We start from the raw sequence: 22,706 nt of genomic DNA, 5'->3' as shown, positions 1-22,706 counted from the left end.
CCTATTGTTACCACTGAGGCAGGAGGAGTGCACTGTCTTTCTCTAGTTCCACTTCTCCACAGGTCACAACATATATTTAAATGTTTACCAAGTTACCGATATGGTCGATCAAATACTGTACTCTTTATCCCAGAATAAAATCCACCAGCCAGTTTCTTTAATAATCAACAAAATTATAGTTTGTTATAAAACAAGACGTATTCAGTAAAGATGCAAAGCATTAACACACAGTTTGAAATAGGAATGTAAATAGATATTCCCTTCTAGATCTTTCTAGATACCCAACACACACACATTGGTTAGATTTTTAAAAAAAATTCTCTGCAGAGATTCGCTTTATAAAAAGACAAAAAAAAAACTTTGGTCAAATACTTGTTAATTCTTGAAGGAGAAAGAGAAGATATGGAAGGATATCAGTTGTCCTTTGGTCTGGTGTCCAGGTACACGGAGACGGGTGACTGGGATCTTTTCTGGAGCTGTTCTTTTCAGGCGCCATCGAAAATTAATCTGGCAGGCTTTCCAGGAGCCTCTCAGGAGAAATGTGGGGGTTTTAGCCATTGCACACTGGATTTACAGGGTTCTTTAGAGAGGTGGAGAAAGATGAGCTGAGTGTTTCTTTCAGCAGGCTACAAACCCAACTGCCTTCAAAACAGTCCACACCCCAACAGCCAGTCAAAACCTCCTGACCACCATAAATTTTGACATGTCACCTCTCTGTAACAGCTCCCCTGACCACCAAGATTCCTGTTGTTTATTTAGTTTAAGGCATGTGATATCCAGTAAAGGTTGTTTTTAATACAAAATTCAAGTGTCTTCCCAGTGACCCTTGTAAAAAAAAAATACATCCATGGAATCTTTTCAGTTTTCTAAATAAAGCAATGTCCATAATCGTTAACACAAGTCCTCGGATCACCTTCATAACACTATATGATTACCTGGAAAGAGTAGGGGTTATTAGAGATTCACAACATGGCTTCAGGAAAAGAAAGTCATGTCTGAGCAACTTAATTGACCCAGATTACCTACAGAAAAAAATTTAAATGCACATCGACAACTGCACAATGCAAGAATGAATCTGTAAATGCTTTTTGTACCTGCTTACATCGACCAGCAGAAAAATGTAATTTCATGGATGTTGATTGGGATTTCAAGACATAGATTATAGAAAGATGTTATCTCAAATTTAACACTGTTGAGCCCTAGAGAGAGAACATGCCATAGATGAACTTTAGGAACTGGCCAGAGAACTCCAGCATGCCAAATATTGTGCAGCAGATGTGGAAACAAAGCAACAAGTCTCTCATCAACTGGATAAACATCAAGTGTAAACCACAGTCAGGTCTGCTCCAATCTCGTGTTATTACTGCGATGGAAATTACCCCCATATTAATAATTGTCCAACGAAGTGCAATGCATGTCATGCATGCAAGAAATTAAATGATTGCTCCTGATGATGTCAGTTATCCAATTGTAGACATCTATAAAAGCCTCCAATGAAAAATGGTGACCAGGTTCATATCCACAAAAATACAGTTAATCAAAAATCTACATATTTTGTCAATGCGTGCTGTTTCTATCTTATTAACAAGTCCAAAGAGATTCAGTAATGTCCTCATCGCGCATAGTTGGTCATGTAGGAGCTTGGTTTTCTTCAATTCAATTTCTTGGCATTTTCTTTCTAAAAGTCCCAGTATATCGCATTCCTTTTTATCAGATGCCTTATCAAGCAATAAATGCATATGTCATGCTGGATTAGCACTACAACAAATTATCTTTCAATTAGCCTCAGTTTGAATTCCATCATTGTAACTGGGTCGGTCTGGATAGATACTGTTTGTTGTTATCGGGCTGATTTCCATTGAAAAATACCTGTTCTTGTTGGGATTGTTAAAACCAGGAGTTTATTGTATGCAGGGGTTGTTATAGTGAACTTATACTCTACTTATTCTTCATATCAGAACAGCACTGGGTACTGTGCTGGGTGGAGTTTGCAAGTTCTCCCTGTGTCTGCGTGGGTTTTCTCCGGGTGCTCCGGTTTCCTCCCACAGGCCAAAAGACTTGCAGGTTGGTAGGTAAATTGGCCATTATAAATTGTCACTAGTATAGGTAGGTGGTAGGGAAATATAGGGACAGGTGGGGATGTTTGGTAGGAATATGAGATTAGTGTAGGATTAGTATAAATGGGTGGTTGATGGTCGGTACAGACTCGGTGGGCCGAAGGGCCTGTTTCAGTGCTGTATCTCTAATCTAATCTAGCACATTGTCAACTCAGTCTTTAGCTTGTTGCAAGTTACTATGGGCTGGAATTTTCCAGCTTGCCGTTAATCTCGTCGGCGAGATTTTTAAGTGGCGGGGCATACGCGTGTGATGCATATATGCGATATTTAGTGTGGTGTTCATTTACAAGGAGGGGGTGGGTGTTCAGTCCTTGGCAACAGCATCCATCGCCAGTGCGCAGGGACCGGCGCCATTTTACAGGGCTTCAAGCCCTTCAGGACCATTAAAATTTTTAAGTCACAGTTTTCTGAAAAATAATATTAAACATTTATTCACAGTGCCCATCCCCTCTCCCACCCTTGCAATGACTAATCAGTTTATTTTTTGTACTCTTTTCCTACCCCCGCACCCCCCAGAAAAAAAGTAAACTCTCAATCCTGGCCTTTTTCTCTCCCCCACCCCCCGAACTTTCTTTACTTTAACCTTCAACCCCTTCCCTCCATCCCCTCAAACAATCGTTTTGTTTTTGTGGTTCTCCCCCCTCCCCCAGTGTTCCACCTCTGATCTCTGAATGGAGATCCAAAGGCGCGGGAGTTCCGGCATCAGGCCGGAATGTCAGCGTAGGACAGCTGTCACGTTGAGGTAAGTAATTATTCATTAATTACCATTGATTTTAATATTTAAATTAAGTCTTTTATTGAGCACTGCGCTGGGAACCATGAGGCCTCGCCGGCACCAGTAAAATGGAGCGGAGCCTTCCTGGCGACGAGGCCCGTAGCGGGGAGGGGGAATGCGGGGCTTGTAAAATCCAGCCCTATGTATATTTTCAAAGGATTGCAATTCAAGCTACTGTTGATTTCCGATTGTCCATGGAATATTATTGACGAATCCAATTATAAATCTATCGTTGCTTGTCCTGAATCTTGAGCGAAGGTCCATTAAATGCAGATCCCGTTATTTCCATTTATTACAGATACCTATTTCAGTGATTGATAAATCTTTTTTTCATACTGAGTCCAGCAGCCTAGCAGTCTCAGCTGACCTGTTTGTCTACTCACAGCTCAGGCAACTCATTAGTCTATCTTCCACAGTAAATAGCATCAACATACCAGGATTACTGCTTCTGTTTTCTGTCAAGTGATTCTGTTGCTGGAAAGTGTACGTGGATGCTCATGGGGGTGGCATTAGACTCAATTATGCCGTTCCATAACTGACTGACCCGCCCATCTGTCTTCGCTCACAAATCAAGATTGTCATTCAGCCAAGGTACTGCAAGACAGCCATCATCTGTGGAACTGTACCCTAACATCAGTCACTGCTTTCAGAAGAGGGGAAGGGATTTTGGGGGGAAGCACTTCTATACCTGCCCTTTTTAAAATCAATGTTTTATCTAGCTGGTTTTTGAAATGTACATTTATTCTTTATCAACTATTTACTGAGATCAAGTCATGGTACCTTGTCACTGATCGGGATTCAATTTAATAATGTATATTACTTGAGACTGCAGATACTGTAAATCCAGAAGAGGGAGCACTTGAGCTGCTTTTATTTACAATGTTCTGCAGCCAATATTCCTTATGCAAAAATATGCAATGGAATTTTAATGTTATAAGAATTTGACATTTGTTTAGCATTTCTTACTCTCAATAAGGTATCTTTTTTCTAAAAAAAAGACTGAACGCGTGCAAGATTTTGTACAATATGGACGGCACAGTGGTTAGCACCGCAGCCTCACAGCTCCAGCGACCCGCGTTCGATTCTGGGTACTGCCTGTGTGGAGTTTGCAAGTTCTCCCTGTGACTGTGTGGCTTTCCCCAGGGAGCTCTGGTTTCCTCCCACAGCCAAAGACTTGCAGGTTGATAGGTAAATTGGCGATTGTAAATTGCCCCTAGTGTAGGTAGGTGGTAGGAGAATTGTGGGGATGTGGTAGGGAATATGGGATTAATGTAGGATTAGTATAAAATGGGTGGTTGATGGTCGGCACAGACTCGGGCCGAAGGGCCTGTTGCCGTGCTGTATCTCTTTTTAAAAAAAAAACTAGAATCACTAATAAATTTTCGGCCCAAGGTATCTATATTTGAATAGATACAAATTAGAGGAGTATGTGAACTAGCAGTCCAAGAATAATGTACATCAACAGCAGTTCTATACAATAGACATTCTCAAGTATATTCCGCTACTGTCCCCTTAGGTCCCGCCAACAATTGTATTCCATTTTTATGATAAATTAATACAGAAAAGAATCCATAGCAAAACTAGTCACTTTTTTCTTTAATTTTGCATGGAAATGAGTAAATTAAAAAACTCCATTGTATTTGATAATTCAAGCAATATTGCTTGAAATTTCCTTATTTAATATTCCTGAAGAAAATCAGATCAGTGATGATAGAACTGTCTACTTAGGCCTATTCAAAGTAGGTTACATCAGTCAACATAATCAACTTTTGTACCATCTGAAGAGGTTTTCCACTTCTGGCTGGTCATTAATTGCTGTCAGTTATTGCTTGCTTCTGCTCATCACCCACCTTCATGGGTGGGACAAAAGTTGATTAATAGACCTGTGTTCAAACTGCCTTTCACTTCAAAAGTATTTTGCAGTCTATTCCAAACTCTGAAGTTGGCCACAGTCCACCATTTGAAGATCCTTGAAGTGCCTGACAGTCTGCTAGCAGTAACGTTCGCTTGGTTCAGTTGGCAGTAGTCACACTTCTGATTCAGATTGTTGAGCTTTAGAGTTCCACACCAGGACTTGAGCACATAATCCAGGTTGACAGTTCAGTGCAGTACTGGGGGAGTGCTGCATTGAAGGCAGTACTGTGCTTCAAATGAGAAAGTCTATTTAGCTGTTCAGTTGGATGTTAAAGATCCCATGATACTGTTTGAAGAAGTGCTGGGAGAATTCTCTCAACCAGCACACCAAAAAACAATTAACTGGTTATTCATCTCAGTGCTGATGCAACGTGACTATAGTATTTGCCTACATCATAAGTCATTAAACTTCAAGAAATAAATAATTGTGTTAAGCACTTTGAGACATTTCAATGATATGCTATATAAATACAAGTATTCAATTGAAACTCCCTTCTGATGTAATGATTGACAAATTAGGGCATAGTAGTGCCATATGACAGTCATTGCTGTTTAAAGCAGCTTACCTTCACTATTTTGCATTCGTACAAGAATGAATTCACAATCTATACGCACATGCATGTAGGTTTTCTGGTTACCATCACTGTGCTGCAATGGAAGTAATGCATTTATAAAGACATTTGGGGGGAATTCTTTCTATATAATCCCACACAAAACTGGACAGAATTGCAGTAGGGAATGAGGGAAAATTTGGGCAGTGAGGCCTACCACCTATCCTCTGACCTATCCTCTCTACCCCTCTACCCTCCCTCACTGAAGCCACCACTTGCTACAACTTCCCCTCCCATCACATGTAAATGATTGTGGGGGCAAGGTATGGGTTCCCTCCACCCTCATTTGCTGAGATTTCCTAGGGCTGCTTTGTGGAGGGTGGCAGTATGCCCCAGGAAGTGGCAATAAAAATCTTGAAGCTCTCTGCTTCCCTATAGAGGGAGTGGGCCTTTATAGCATACTCTTCTTCCTCCAGTCAGCTCTGAACATCTATCTGCTATTGGCTTTGATCTAGGCAGAGTTAATGTGTGGGAGGCTTTATCTAACCTATAGGGTGCTTCTGTCTCTAAGATCACTTGTTGCCTCTTCTGGGACTGCAGCACTGCTGAGATGTTCATCCTTGCACAGCGTTCCTTCTTGGTGGCAGGAATCCTGCTAAGGGCCGAGCGTGCATACCCAATGATCCTTAACCCAGAAAAATAGGTTGAACCTGAGTGGATCCAGAGACAGAAATACCACCCACTGGAACTCTGCCCCAAAGGGAAGAATCCTAGGATTGATGTGATCTTGCTTACTGTAGAAATAATATATTTGCATTGTTCTAAAAATCATTTAGCAGAAGAATTGGATGGTCTCTGAACAACATTTACTGGTAGGAGGTAATATTGTGTGTTAAAGGAATTGACCTACCAGTTTTGTTACTTCCCATACTCTGATGAGGAGCACTGTGCTCCAACTAATGTTCCAATTTAAAATTGAAGAACCTTTCCAGTGATTTTATGTGAGCTCATGCATCATTTAATGTTGGATTTCAAATTTTTGGCTCCATAGATTGATGATCTAAAGAAAGACATAGCACATCTCCTCAGTTAAGCACTAAATCACTCAAAAGTTGGGTCAATTAAAAAGCAAAATTCTTAATTTCTTCTAAAAGATAAGAAAACGTCATTTCATTTTCTTGATCTAAGATATTCCATTTAGAATCATTACATTTTAATACAGAAGGGAGCTATTTGGTTTTATTAAATGAATCACAATATTATTGCAATGTCCCCTTTTATGTATTCATGCAATTTTTCAAACTAACTAATATCAATTCAGTAGCAATGTGGTACCTTACTAGAAGTGCTGCTTTTACGTGAGTCAGTGGAGCAGACCTCAGCTGCAGGTTCCGACTATTTCACATACCATGGTGGTGTAATCAAAGCTACTTTTAGTTTTTCAGTGTTGCTCATTTTGACTTTTTGTCAAGACATGTTGTTCTCAAGTGCAACATTCAGAATGAAATCTTAAAAATATGAGCGACTTGGAACATTTTTCCATAAAGGTTGCACATATAGAATGAAGTTTTTGTATAATTTTTAAATTAGTCTATTTGATTTTATACTTTAAAACAATACAAGAGGAACATCCATTTAAGTCTTGATATGGTAGTGTGTATGTGCAGGGTGCTGGTGGGTGCATGTGGAAATCCTTGGATTTTTGATTTGAATCAATTTGTTGGGCTGTCTCCTATTTCCCACCCAGATGCCGTCTCTCAACAACATTGGCGCCAGTTTCAAATGCCTCCAATTTAAAATTCTTGGCCTACTTCTATTCCTATGTTCCAATCTCTGTAATGATTCTTGCAACTTTCCTCAGGTTTCTCTGTTCCTCCGATTCTGGCAAATAATACATCCATTCCTCCCTCACTTCACCCCACCATTGGTGAATATGCCTTCAACTGCCTCCCCCCCCCCCCCCCTCCCATGTACTGGAAGTCTCCCCCCAAAATCCCTCCCTCTCCTCACCTCCATCTCCTTTAAGATGCTCCTTTAAACCAAGCTTTTGATCATATCTATTAATACCTTTGGCTCGGAATCCATTTCTGTCTGATTGTGCCTCCGCAAAGAACCTTGGGTCATTTTTCTATGTTTTTGGTGTTATGCAAATACAAATTATTGTGTCCTTTTATGTTTAAAATGGCATATAGGTTTTTCCAACTGACATCAATCATCTGCCTTCAGTAAATGTATATTTTAAAGAAAGCTGCTGGCTTATAAATATGAAGGTTATTAGTCTGAGGGTTTACATACCGTAACTATTTTGCATATGACGTACATTATTTCATTTGATTATGAGCTTGAAATCTATGCTGTTTTTGCAGCACATGTTACCTGCAAAAAGAATTAGTTAACTGTTGTGGAACAGCCAAAATGCAAGGAACACCAATGGGTGGCCGATACAATAGTTAGAGTTGGAATACTATTTCACTTCTGGATTTGTGACTAGAATTTATTTATAACTCTGTAGGATATATCTGAAGCTCAAGAAGACAGTTTATACTGATCTGAATTGCATTAAACACACCACAAGTTATATTTATTTACAAAGCTACCTAGTGGTGCCATTGATTACTTTCATTTTGAAAACTTCTGAAGGTATATGTTTTGTACCTTCCAACACTAATTGCATTTTGAAGTGGATTTAACATAAGAAACCATTTAAGAAATTGAAATTTCTAACATGTCACAACATAGTTAGCTTGGATAGAGTTTAGGTACTGGAACTGTTGGATAATTAAGTGTTTTTTTATATATATTTTGTGGTACTACAGTATAAGACCACTCAGTTAGTTTGTAGGCACACAAAAGTATTTCCGAGTTATTCAAAGTGCTATACAGGGAGACTTAATCTAAAAGTGTATATACAGTAAAGGCCTGATGAGAAGAGCAATGTGCTGATATGTATTTTAAACAAGGTTATATGATGTGCAATATGTTGAACGAAGTAATTACTCCACTTGTATTTTGTATGTCAGTACACAAATCCAGACATGCACGCCTCCAACTGTGACCGTGATCATTGAAAGACATCCTGCTAATCTTTTCCTATGAAAATCTGGGGTGGATGTGGATCAAAAAGTTATCGTGACCTACATTATCTATATGTCTCGAACTTATTTTTACAAAGTTCATTCAGTAGCTCTGTGATGCAGCCACTTCTCTCAATGAGGCACTACATCTGAAAGTATGTGTGTTAAACATTATGATTCCTATCAAATGGTGTGTTTTTCACCTGCATTGTGTAGACACATTTTGTACAGTAAAGAAAGACTTGCATTTACATAGCATCTTTCATGACCTCAGGAAGTCCCAAAAGGCTTTACAGCCAATGAAGTACTTTTGAACAGTAGTCGCTGTTCTCGTGTAGGAAATGCAACAGCCAATTTGTGCACAGCAATCTCCCACAAATAGCAATGTGATAATCTGCTTATTTTTAGTGATGTTGTTTGAGGGCGAAACATTGGCCAGGAGACCGAGGATGACTCCCCTGCTCTTTTTCGAAATAGTGCCATGGGATCTGTTATGTCCACCTGAGAGAGTAGATGGGGTTTCAGTTTAATGTCTCATCTGAAAGTACTGTAGTCAACATTGTATTTTACATTATTAAATATCAACAAATATCTAAAATTCAGGAACAGAATATATTTTCTTTAGCAATCATACAGGTTTGATATATAGCTCTAAATGCCTCAGGCACATTCTAGGATGAGCTATCTATTAGATTAGAAAAATACATCTAGTGAGTGATTATAGGTTTCAGTGTAGTAATTGTAAAAGTGAAGAAATTTGGATCTGGTTTTGCTTTTTGTTGCTGCATCCACTATGCACATTATACAAAGTGGTTGTGGTTTCTGTAAGACTTCTGACAATGTGGCAGCTAAAATCCTGTAGGTTGATAGTAGTGTCAAAGGGCAGAGGTACTGAGCAATGCATTCTTTTATACTGTGGTTCTCTACACTGCAAAAACATAGCCTGGTAGTGGGAAACTAAGCAGGAGATAAAAGGTGATGGAAAGATGTCTGGGAGTTGTGAGTGATGTAGAACAGAACTAGCATGGACAAAATTCTTAGAATGCAAATTAGTGTAATGTAGTTATGGCAGTAGGGAAAATGCTCCACATTTTCTTTCTCCAATTTTATTTCTGCAATAAAACATAGAAATCTACTTAGCCATTTCCAACTTGGGTTAACCACTCATATGTAAAACACTTCGGTTGTCTTGTGGCCATGACAACAGTCCATAGGTTGCTGTTCACCATGCTATTCCAGGTTTAGAATGGTTTTAACTTCAGAGCTTTTTATTCTGTATTTAAGAATTTCACAGGACAAAAATATAGCTCACTCCTATTTTAATGTTACAATGTTATTTGCAATTTTTACATTTCAAACTGCCTGGAGTTTCCACACGATTGTGCTGTTTTTCTCAGCATAATTCCTCCAATATCAGCGCAACTGGTGCAAAAGTTCACAGAATTATAAGTGCACATTGCGTTCGGCACGACTCAAGTTTCCATGATCTTTTGCATTCGTTTTAAAAACATCAGGCTAGAATCTGGCCCTGCCCACAAAATTGGCCATGTCTCCAGGCTCAATTATTCACCATTGGGAGTTTCTGCTAATTACACTTGGTTGCGGGACTTCGAGGGCGCTGCAGAAATTAAGCTGGTTCTTTTGTGTGGAAGAACACTAATAGATATGTTTTGAAAGATTTTGAATTCATTTTTAAAAATTTACTTAAGAAGCTCGCAACTGTGCCCCTAGAAAATAGTTTTGTGTATTTTGTAAGAGTAATTTTCACTAATTTAAAATTGGTTTACACTCAGGTAGTGGATTGACATTGTAATTTAAAATGCTTAATCTTTATGATAAACCCATTTTCAGCTGTATTAATCAAATTTTGTCAAGTTACCGCTCTTAAGTATATCGAGGAATATTTTTAAAGCTAAATTTTTTAAGCAAAAGGTTTCAAAACTTTGCCCAATTGCGCTGACTCATGGCAGATTTTGCACATGCTAATATGCAAATGGGTTTAAGCATAAACTCAGGATGTTGGAGGAAGTGGGGGGAAAACACTTTTCAAAAGGGGCATAATTTTGGGTGGAATTTGCGGTGGAATCACAGATTGTGCCCGAAGCAGAAACTCTACCCCAACATGTTTTGCAGGACATACAAGCAGCATTAGAGTTTTTAATTGAAACAAATAAACCATCTTTGGTTTAATTATTTAAAGCTGCATAGGTTTAACTATATAACATGTTTAAGTTACTTTTTTGGCAAAATAGTGGAAGGATGTAATAAACTAAATTGAGGCTTGATTCCATGAATCTGCCAAATTTTACCTAGTATCCCAGTTCTGTTAGGTAAGTTACAGTTTAAAAACTATTAACAACAATAACTTGTATTTTGTATTTACATTATATTTACCACGATAAAACATTCCAAAGTGTTTCACAGGGGCATTATAAAACAAAATGTGATAGGGAGCCACATAAGGAGATGTAGTGTAAGGATGTAAAGAGTTAATACCAAAGACCGTGAGAGAGACCCCTCCCACTGTACGAGCAATGATGTAATAGGCACATGAGATAGGCTTGAGAAGAAGGAGGTATAGCAGCACGAAGGATGCTAGCTTAGGTGGCTTGCGGAGAGTGCATATAGTAACTATAAATAATAGAGTTGTTAATTGACATCTACCGGAGTCTAGGTCTTTCTTTAGAGCACCCTACAACGCACCAAATATAAATGCAACAAGGTGGTAGCAGTAAAATGATAGTAAACAGCGGTGAAAGTGACCAGGGGAATTTTAAGATCTCTTTACCTTTGGAAAAAACAAGAGAAATTTAAAGATAAACACTGGCCCAGTACAGTGAGAAAACTACTTACCTGCAGAAGAGGCTGTGGAGAGCTCCGCACTCCGCAGCTGTGATGAGTCAGAGCACAGAAATATAGGCTGCACGATTGAACGGAAGCGTGGTGGCCTGCAATTTGAATCCAGTGATCGAGTGAGTTACAATACTAATGGTCGGGGATTGCATAAAAAGCCTTTGAAAAGCTTGTAGTACTTTTCAAAAAGCATTCTGCTAAGAAAGTAAAAAAAAAGCAGGGCTGAACATGAGGGTGAAGAGCGAGAAACCCCCGAAAACAGCAGGGACACCTCCATTAAAGCAAGCAAGCCTGAAAAAAACAAACTGCATTTCTCAAAGAAAGGGGAAAAGCCTATTAAAACAGTATGGAACTCTGGAAAACAGCTGGGACGCCTGCATTAAGGCAACCAAGCCTGAAAAAAAACAAACAGTGAATGTATTAAAGAAAGGGGAAAACCCTAGAAAAGCCTATTAAAACAGCATGGAACTCTGGAAAACAGCTGGGGACCTCCATTAAAGTAAACCAACCTGGAAAAGAAGCGCAGAATTTCCTAAAGGGGAACACCCAAAAAGTCTATTGAGAAAGCAATATGGATCCAAAATTGGGAATGCCGGAGAGTTTCCAGAATCAGGACGGACCCAATCACTTTCAAAATTGGCTGTCATGGAAAAAAAGGTTCTTAAGGTTTAGAATTTCTTTGCAACTCCATACAAAATCTGAAGTGAACACCCTCCGATATTCAGTAGGTGCAATTGTGGACAATGTAATCGTCCGACAAGGGATCAACGAGGTTACCAATAAATTCAAAGAGATACTCCAAGCCTTTGATATATTTTAATTTCCATATCAATAAAATCTTGGAAAGAGCGAAATTGAATAAGTAGGTGAATATGTAGGCTCCTATAATGACCATTGGCAGAAGGTTGTGAATAGGGCAAATTAAAGAACTAATTATAGACATTGGCATAGTCGTTGGCATAGCGGATGAATTCTTGTCAGACCTGTTACGATCTAAGGAAGAACTTACACTGGCAGAGGCCATTCAAGTTGTAAGACAACTGAAGTTTGCAAACAGAATAGGGACATCTTACGAACTGAAGACAAGCCGTGGCAGAGAAGGAGTCCAATGCTCGTCCAACTGCTTAAGCCAAAGCCAGTGAAACACTTTGAGGAACAGAAAAAGCATACTGGTGAGAAGGCGCATGAAATAGGAAAGCCTTGCCAATGTTGTGGAGCCAAGAAGTCCTACAGACAGGAGCAGTGTCCAGCAAGTAAATCTGAGTGTCTTAAGTGTGGAAAAACTGGACACTGTGGGAAGATGTGCCACAGCAAAATTTCTGCACTTACAAAGCTGAAGACCTTCATGCCAACAGCAGTGAATCAAGTACTGCAATACCCACAAGCAAAAATCAGGAAAGTTCTTGGGAGAAATCAGTAATCCAGACCAAGATTTCTGGACAGCAGACATGTGTGATACAGAGGCCAGAACAGCGCGAACCTCTGTTGACTACCCAATTTCCAACTAGTTCGTGAGAAAGGCTGGTCATGGATTTATTCATGTTTGGTGGGAAATCATACATCATTATCGACTACTTTTCCAGGTGGATAGAAGTCCGACGATTATATTCAACAACCACTGGCGTAGTTATCACAATCCTTACGGACATCTTCACGATGCATAGGATTCCGGAAGAAATATTATCAGACAATGGACCATAGTTCGCGAACAAATCAAGATGGGCTTTCAGCATCTTACGAGCTCACTGACTTATCCACAGTCCAATAGCGGGGCAGAATGAGGTGCAAGAACCGTAAAACCTTTACTCAAAAATGAAGACCTTCCTATCTCACTTCTAGTTTATTGTTCAATGCCGTTAATGTTTGGATTATCAGCAGCTGAATTGCTAATGGGTAGGAAGTTAAGATCACAGCTTCCAGTATTGCCTCAACAATTAATGCCTGGATTGAAGACTCAAGACTACGAGAAAGTTCGAGAAAGAGAAAACTCCTACAGAAGGAAACAAACCCGGAATTACAATAGGAAAATTTGAGTGAGAGACTTGCCCAAATTAAACAATGGTCAAAAAATTTGGATACGGGTCCTAACACGAGAAGGTACAGTAATCCATAACCATGACGACTATCAACGATCGTATGTTATACGAACAAATGAAGGGAACATATAAAGAATCAGAGGAATGTCATTCCTATTTTGCAAAAGCAACAGCCAATAATCCATCTGCAAGATCCAGATGAAGATGAACAAACCCAAACTGAATGAAATACTACAACTCGTAGAAGTGAAAAACCAAGTCAGCAACCCAGACTTCCTATGAAGATTACTGATTGTCCCAGACAGATTACAACCAGATCGGGGAGAGTTGTCAAACCTCTGATGAGACTGAATCTGTAAAGTCAGAGACTTGGGGGGACAGAGAGTAGCAGAGAAGTCATAAATGTATATATGTTTGGAAATATGTTGGATAAAGACTTGGGGGGAGATGTTGAATATGGATGTAAAGGGTTAATACTGAAGACTGTGAGCGAGGCCCTTCCACAATGCGAGCAATGATGTAACAGTCACATGAGATAGGCTTGAAAAGAAGGTATGGCTGCACGAAGGATGCTAGCTTAGGTGGCTTGTGGAAAGTGTATATCGTAACTGTAAATAATAGTTATTAGTTAACCTAAGACTTTCTCTAGAATGCCCTTCAATGCTACTAATAGAAACCCAACAATGCAACAGGAAATGTTATGGCAGGTGACCAAAAGCTTAGTCAAACAGGTAGGCTTCAAGGAGGAAAGCTAAATAGAGAGGCAGAGAGGTTTAGGAAAGGAATTCCAGAGTTTAGGGCCTAGGCAGCTGAGGCATGACCACCAATAGTGGAGCTATTAAAATCAGGGATGCTGAAGAGGCCAGAATTAGAGAAGTGTAAATATCTTGGAGAGTTGTGGGTGTGGAGGAGATTACAGAGATATGGAGGGGCCAGACCATGGGTGGACTTGTAAACAAGGATGAGATTTTTAAAATTGAGATGTTGTTTGACCTGGAGCTAGTGTAGTTCAGCGAGAACAGGTGAACAGGATTTGGATGCGCTCCAGTTTGCGGATGGTAGAACTTGGGAAGGCGGCTAGGAGTGGGTTAGAAGTCAAGTCTTGAGGTAACAAAGGCACGGATGAGAGTTTCAGCGGCAGAAGAGCTGAGGCATTGGCAGAGTTGGGAGATATTATGGAGGTGGAAAAAGGCAGTCTTAGTGACGGCATGAATATGTGGTTGATACCTCATCTCAGGGTCAAGTATGACCCCAAGGTTGTCAACAGCCTCTTTAGCCTCAGACAGTTGCCAGGAGAGGGACAGAGTCGGTGGTGAGAGAGTGGAGTTCGTGGTGGGGACCGAAGACAATGGCTTCAGTCTTCCCATTATTTAATTGGAGGAAATTTCTGCTCATCCAGATGTCTTTAAGGTAATGGGCAGAAGATTTAGAGGGGAGTTGAGGAAGAATTTTTTCACCCAGAGGATGGTTGGAATCTGGAACACACTGCCTGAAGTGGTGGTAGAGGCAGGAACACTCATGACATTCAAGAAGTATTTGGATGAGCACTTGAAACGCCATAACATACAAGGCTACGGGCCAAGTGCGGGGAAATGTGATTAGTTAAGACAGGTGCTTGATGGTCGGCGCAGGCGCATTGGGCTGAAGGGCCTGTTTCTGTGCTGTAAAACTCTATGACTATGGACGTTGGACAAAGGGTGTGACCATTTAGAGACGGTGCAGGGGTTGAGAGAGGTAAACTTGTATATATCTTTACCAGCGAGCATAGCATTATTTAATTAAAATTTTCTCTTTAGTGCAGCATGTTATTCCACTCCTGTGGGAATACAGATAGGTCGCTTCACTAATTTATGCAATTGTGGAGCCAAGAATTAATTTCCTGCTCCAGTTCCCAGATCTACTTTAGTTAATGATCTGAAAATGACTTGTATTGTCATTAGTCTAAAATTCTATTCGTCTGAGACAAAAATAAATTTAGTATTTTGTAAAGAACTAAAGTGACTGTAAAGTGCTTTGGGACCTCCTGAGCTAGTGAAAGGTGCTATAAAAATGCAAATTCTTTTATTAATTTAGGAAGATGCATTATGTGTCTCCCTGCACCCCCTTTAATGTAGCATTTTTGCACCATCTGTCCTGTGACTTGCTCCTAATCTACTTTAAACCTCATTGGTGATGAGAGTCTTGTAACTCGTTTTCTTCAATACCTTAATGTTGTTGAGGGCATTCAGGGGAGGTGTGTCATGGTGGCACATGTTGTCCAATTGCGGAATCACATGTAATGTTTTGAGTTTTGCAAGCACGAGCTGGTTGGGTACGGTCTGTACCTTGCCTGTTGCGAATAGCGGACGGGACGTGCTGCTTGATACGATCCGCCAGTCTTTGGGACGTACGGCCTATGTACCTAGCGTCACACTGGCATTGAAATTCATATATCACATTACTCATTTGTATGATAGGCAGAACCTGTTTTTGGCTTGACGGCAGCATCCTGTTAGTGGCAAACACCACACGTTGCTACTACATAGTAGCAGCACGAAACAGCTAGCTTCACCTGTTGCTCAAATTGTTGGGCTACATAACCCTTTCAGGATAATCTGAGGTAGACTGGGCACTTTTCAGATTATGGCTTTAGACCCGTTCATAAGTTTGCACGATATGCAGCGAGAAATGATCTGATCAGGGTAGCCATTGTCACACAGGATGCCTTTGATTTGCCCTATTTCAGCATCAAGCTGGCATGGTGAGCAAATGGCTTGGGCCCTATTTATGAGGTTGCCAATAAGGCCAATCTTACAGTGCGTGGAACTGTAAGAATCCCAACGTGTGTATTGATCAGTGAACGTAGGCTTGCGGTAGACCGTGGTAGAGAACCGCGATTCTGTGATTGGACAACATTTGCTAAAAAATCCTCACTGTGCTTAGAATTACGCTGACAACCAATTTAAGATTGTTAGTCGGGATCGCAGTGTGGTGCATTTGCGCATACTGGAACTTACAAATATTAATACACAGGGCCCTGTTCTTTGCAGACAGAAAGAACATGTACACATATTGCGCTTGTTTAGCTAAACAAAATAAGTGACAGCCATTCACTGGTTCATTCCTCAGTGCAATGCTTTGACCAATCAGATTCAAGCTGCCTGGTTTAAATTTCAAACAAAGCTTGGCAGTTAACTGTCAGTCACCATAAACTGATGCATTCTCCATGGCAATGCTTCTACCAATCAGAGTCCACTTGCCAACCAGTCAGCACTCTCTTCTCATACAGTATAAATTTGTTGCGTCCTTTACATTGGTATTCCTGCGAATTGTCCTGATGAGTGCAAGACGAAAAGCTTCGACAAATTGTCTGTTTTCAGCGATACTCAAGTTCTATACTACCAAACAACTATTTATTTAGAATACTTCAAAATAAACTGCCATTCCAACCTTTTATGCTGTGTGGGAGTGGGGAATACAGTGTGCGACAATGCCGAGTTTGGAAACATCTTTAAAAGGAGGTCATCCTTCACATAATTTCCGAGAACATGATTCAGACCTGGCTTAGTTCCAGCTGTGTGTAGAAAATACCTTCTATCCAAACAGGCTCTATAAGCTAGGTAATCTTTCTTTTTTAACTACAGAACAGTACATAGCATGGGAAAACAAGGTCTGCCTAATGTTTGGCTACCCATGCAAACAGACATGCGAGCTGTCTGAGGATTTTTTTTTAACATGCACATGGAGAGTATGAAATATAACTTAGGATGTGAGCTACAACCTTGCTTGCTACAGCATAATCACTTCATTCTGTGTAAGCTTAACTGGGTTGAGTTTATTCTTGCTGCCCTTGAGCTAGCTCCCAAGTTAGGGTTTCTAAAGATTTCCATTGAAACTGGCCTGGTGCAAGTTAAACATCAGGATGTTAGGATTAAGAAGGGAAGCTTGGCAGACATTTTACAGAATGGTGGGTTCAGGTGATGCATGTTTTTCACAAAAGGGTAGTTGACTTCTGGAGTAGGTTATCATAGAAACATAGAATGGTTACAGCACAGAAGGAGGCCACGCGAACCATCATGCCCATGCCAGCTTTCTGCAAGAGCATTCAGCTTGTCTCACTCCCCTGCCCTTTCCCCCTAGCCCAGCAAATTTCTTTTCTCTTCAGATAATTATCCAATTCCCTTTTGAATGCTACGATTGAATCTGCCTCCACCACACTTGAGCAGTGCATTCCATATCCTAACCACTTGCTGTGTAAAAAAGTTTTTCTTCTTGTTGCTTTTGGTTCTTTTGTCATTCACCTTAAATTGGTGTCCTCTGGTTCTTGACCTTTCTGCCAATGTTTCTCCCTATCTATTCTGTCCAGACCCCTCATGATTTTGAACATCACATCTCATCTCAACATTCTCTTCTCTAAGGAAAAATCCCCAACTTCTACAATCTATCCAAGTAACTGAAGTCCCTCATCCATGGAACCATTCTCGTAAATCCTTTCTGCACCCTCTCTAATGTCTTCACATCTTTCCTAAAGTGTAGTGCCCAGAATTAGACACAATACCCTAATTAAGGCTGAACCAGTGTTTTATAAAAAAATCACCATAACTTCATTGCTTTTGTACTCTATGCCTCTCTTTTTATAAAGCTCAGGATCCTGTATGCCTTATTAACGACGTTCTCTATCTGCCCTGTCATCTTCAACAATTTAGCCACATGTACCCCCAGGCCCCTCTTTTCCTGCACCCCCTTTGGAATGATATCCTTTATTTTATGTTGCCTCTCCTCATTCCTCCTACCAAAATGTATCATTTCAAACTTCTCTGCATTAAATTTAATATCCATGTGTCCTGCTGTTCCACCAGCCTGCCTATATCCTCTTGAAGTCTATCACTATCCTCCTCACAGTTCACAATACTTCCAAGTTTTATGTCATGTGAAAATTTCAAAATTGTGCCCTGCACACCCAAGTCTAGGCCATTAATATAGATTAAGAAAAGCAGTGGCCCTGGGGCACCCCACTATATACCTTCCTCCAGTCTAAAAAACAACCGTTCAGCACTACTCCCTGTTTCCTGTCGCTCAGCCAATTTTGTATCCAAGTTGCCACTATCTCTTCAATTCCATGGGTTTCAACTTTTCTGACAAGACTTTTTTGTGGCACTTTATCAGACGCCTTTTGGAAGTCCATGTACATCACATCAACCGCATTACCCTCATCAACCCTGTCTGTTACCTCATCAAAAACTCAATAAAGTTAGTTAAACACAATTTTCCCTTTAAAAAATCCATGTTGCCTTTCCTTAATTAATCCACGTTTCTCCAAGTGACTGTTAATTTTGTCCCAGTTTATCATTTCTGAAGGCCTTCCCACCCACCACTGAAGTTAAACTGACTGGCTTGTAGTTGCTGGGCTTATCCCTTAACCCTTTTTTTTGAACAAGGGTGTAATGTTTGCAATTCTCCAATCCTCTGGCACCATCTCTGTATCTAAGGAGGATCGGAAGATTATGGTCAGTGCCTCCACAATTGCTACCCTTACTTCCCTTAGTATCCTTGGATGCATCTCATCCGGTCCTGGTGACTTGTCAACTTTAAGTACAGACAGCTGTTCTAATATCTCCTCTATATCAATTTTTACCCCATCCAGTATCTCAACTACATCCTCTTTTTCTATGATTTTGGTAGCATCTTCTTCCTTGATAAAGACAGATCTAAAGTTCAGTACCTCAGCCATGTCCTCTGCCTCCATGCAGAAATCCCCTCTATGGCTCTTAATCAGCCGTACTCCTCCTTTTACCACTCTTTTACTATTCATATGCCGATAGAAGACTTCTGGATTCCCTTTTCTGTTAGCTGCCAGTCTCTTTTCATACTCTCTCTTTGCTTCTCTTATTTTTTTTCACTTCCCCTCTGATCTTTCTATATTCAGCCTGGTTCTCACTTGTATTATCCACCTGACATCTATCGGACACACCCCCTTTCTACTTCATCTTCTACTCTATCTCTTTCGTCATCGAGAAGGACTGGCTTTCTTTGTCTTACCTTTCCCTTTCCTGGGAAAGTACCTCGACTGTACCCAAACCATCTCCTCTTTAAAGACATCCCATTTTTCTGTTACAGTTTTGCCTGCTAGTCTTTGATTCCAATTTACCTGGGACAGATCCGTTTTCATCCCATTAACATTGGCCTCCTCCAATTAATTATTTTTACACTGGATTGCTCCTTATCCTTTTCCATAGCTAACCTAAACCTTCTTATACTATGGCCTGAATTTTACGCCACCCCAGCAAGCTGGATGGTGGTGGGAGGGGCGGGGGGGTGCGGTGCCGTAAAATTGAGCAGGAATTGGGAAGCCTTCCCAACCCGCACCCGCCTGCGCCCCACTTTACGTGGGTCGAGGGGTGGGGGCGAGAAACGGGCCGCCCGCCCCAGACCAATCAAGGCCCGAAAGTGGCCACTTAAGGGCCTTCACCCGCCTCCATGGGGATTTTACCTGTGGCAAGCGGGCATCCGGGAGATGTGAAAGCCTGCCCAGTGAAAGCTGGCGGCCTCTTAGCACCCCAGGGGTGGGCCCTGACAAACGGGTACAGAGTGCCCAATTGTGGGCCACCCCCCGATTCCCCAACCACCCCGAGGCCCTGAGACGCCCCCACGTCCCCCCCACCACAGCCACCCTTGCCTTGCCAGTGCGCGACCAATCACCCCGGCGAGGCAGCCCTAACTTACTTGTAGTCCTGGCTCCATGTTCTTGGCTGGGCTGCAGTCCCAGCTGTGGCCACCGCTCCCGGTGGCACTGCTGGGACTAAGATTGGCCGGCAGCTCAATGAAGCAGGTCTTCTTCCCTCAAGTGGGTGGAAGTCCTGCCTCGGAACAGTTAAAGCCCAGGGACCCATAAAATGCGGGACAGATCCCTGGGCCGGGGGGAAGCGGGTTCGCCACTGACTTTTACGTGTCCTGTCCACCTGACGTAAAATCCAGCCCTATGATCACCATCCCAATTGTTCCCCTCTGACACTTGATTCACCTCATTTGCCGAAACCAATCCAGCAATGCCTCCTTCCTCATTGGGCCGAAAACCGCATGATCTAGAAAATTCTCCTGAACACATTTCAGAAATTATTCCCACTCTGTGCCCTTTACACTATTACTATCCCAGTCCCTCATTATAACTGCTCTATAGAATTAGAATTAGAACATTACAGCGCAGTACAGGCCCTTCGGCCCTCGATGTTGTGCCGACCTGTGAAACCATCTGACCTACACTATTCCATTTTCATCCATATGTCTATCCAATGACCACTTAAATGCCCTTAAAGTTGGCGAGTCTACTACTGTTGCAGGCAGGGCGTTCCACGCCCCTACTACTCTCTGAGTAAAGAAACTACCTCTGACATCTGTCCTAAATCTATCACCCCTCAACTTAAAGCTATGTCCCCTTGTGTTTGCCATCACCATTTGAGGAAAAGGACTCTCACTATCCACCCTATCTAACCCTCTGATTATCTTATATGTCTCTATAAAGTCACCTCTCCTCCTCCTTCTCTCCAACGAAAACAACCTCAAGTCCCTCAGCCTTTCCTCGTAAGACCTTCCCTCCATACCAGGCAACATCCTAGTAAATCTCCTCTGCACCCTTTCCATAGCTTCCACATCCTTCCTATAATGCGGTGACCAGAACTGCACGCAATACTCCAGGTGCGGTCTCACCAGAGTTTTGTACAGCTGCAGCATGACCTCGTGGCTCCGAAACTCGATCCCCCTACTAATAAAAGCTAACACACCATATGCCTTCTTAACAGCCCTATTAACCTGGATAGCAACCTTCAGGGATTTATGCACCTGGACACCAAGATCTCTCTGTTCATCTACACTACCAAGAATCTTCCCATTAGCCCAGTACTCTGCATTCCTGTTACTCCTTCCAAAGTGAATCACCTCGCACTTTTCCGCATTAAACTCCATTTGCCATCTCTCAGCCCAGCTCTGCAGCCTATCTATGTCCCTCTGTACCCTACAACATCCTTCGGCACTATCCACAACTCCACCGACCTTAGTGTCATCCGCAAATTTACTAACCCACCCTTCTACACCCTCATCCAGGTCATTTATAAAAATGACAAACAGCAGTGGCCCCAAAACAGATCCTTGCGGTACACCACTAGTAACTAAACTCCAGGATGAACATTTGCCATCAACCACCACCCTCTGTCTTCTTTCAGCTAGCAAATTTCTGATCCAAAGCTCTAAATCACCTTCAACCCCATACTTCCGTATTTTCTGCAATAGCCTACCATGGGGAACCTTATCAAACGCCTTACTGAAATCCATATACACCACATCCACTGCTTTACCCTCATCCACCTGTTTGGTCACCTTCTCGAAAAACTCAATAAGGTTTGTGAGGCACGACCTACCCGTCACAAAACCGTGCTGACTATCGCTAATGAACTTATTCTTTTCAAGATGATTATAAATCCTGTCTCTTATAACCTTTTCCAACATTTTACCCACAACCGAAGTAAGGCTCACAGGTCTATAATTACCAGGGCTGTCTCTACTCCCCTTCTTGAACAAGGGGACAACATTTGCTATCCTCCAGTCTTCCGGGCACTATTCCTGTCGACAATGACGACATAAAGATCAAGGACAAAGGCTCTGCAATCTCCTCCCTAGCTTCCCAGAGAATCCTAGGATAAATCCCATCTGGCCCAGAGGACTTATCTATTTTCACACTTTCCAAAATTGATAACACCTCCTCCTTGCGAACCTCAATCCCATCTAGCCTGGTAGCCTGAATCTCAGTATTCTCCTCGACAACATTTTCTTTCTCTACTGTAAATACTGACGCAAAATATTCATTTAACACTTCCCCTATCTCCTCTGATTCCACACACAACTTCCCACTACTATCCTTGATTGGCCCTAATCTAACTCTAGTCATTCTTTTATTCCTGATATACCTATAGAAAGCCTTAGGGTTTTCCCTGATCCAATCCGCCAGTGACTTCTCGTGTCCTCTCCTTGCTCTTCTTAGCTCTCCCTTTAGATCCTTCCTGGCTAGCTTGTAACTCTCAAGCGCCCTAACTGAGCCTTCACGTCTCATCCTAACATAAGCATAGTTTTTGCACCTCTCTGTAATTTTCTTGCAAATTTGTTCCTCTGTCTTTCCCAGTAGATGGTGGCCATAGAATACACCCAGTAGTGTAACGCTACCTCGTTTTTAAAAAAAAAAAAAAATTTTAGCTCTGATCAAATGGATTCTGTCCTTAACCCCTCTAGGACATCCTTCTTTGCAGAGAAGGCTATTGATGGATAGTATAAATGAACACATGTGACATTTTGATGCATTTCTGCAGTGAGAACGGATTGAGGGATTTGGTAAGAAGGCATGTGGGCAAACTTGGTAGGTG

At 41.4% G+C, this 22,706-nt stretch overlaps 1 protein-coding gene across 1 annotated transcript in view; it reads left to right on the top strand.

Annotated features, from left to right (window-relative positions):
- The window catches only part of slx4ip (SLX4 interacting protein), a 117,372-nt gene that overhangs the window by 20,277 nt on the left and 74,389 nt on the right, over positions 1-22,706 (top strand).

The sequence above is a fragment of the Heterodontus francisci genome, chromosome 13 (genome assembly GCF_036365525.1).
Source record: "Heterodontus francisci isolate sHetFra1 chromosome 13, sHetFra1.hap1, whole genome shotgun sequence".
NCBI lineage: Eukaryota > Metazoa > Chordata > Chondrichthyes > Heterodontiformes > Heterodontidae > Heterodontus > Heterodontus francisci.
This window is presented reverse-complemented; position numbering and strand designations above follow the sequence as displayed.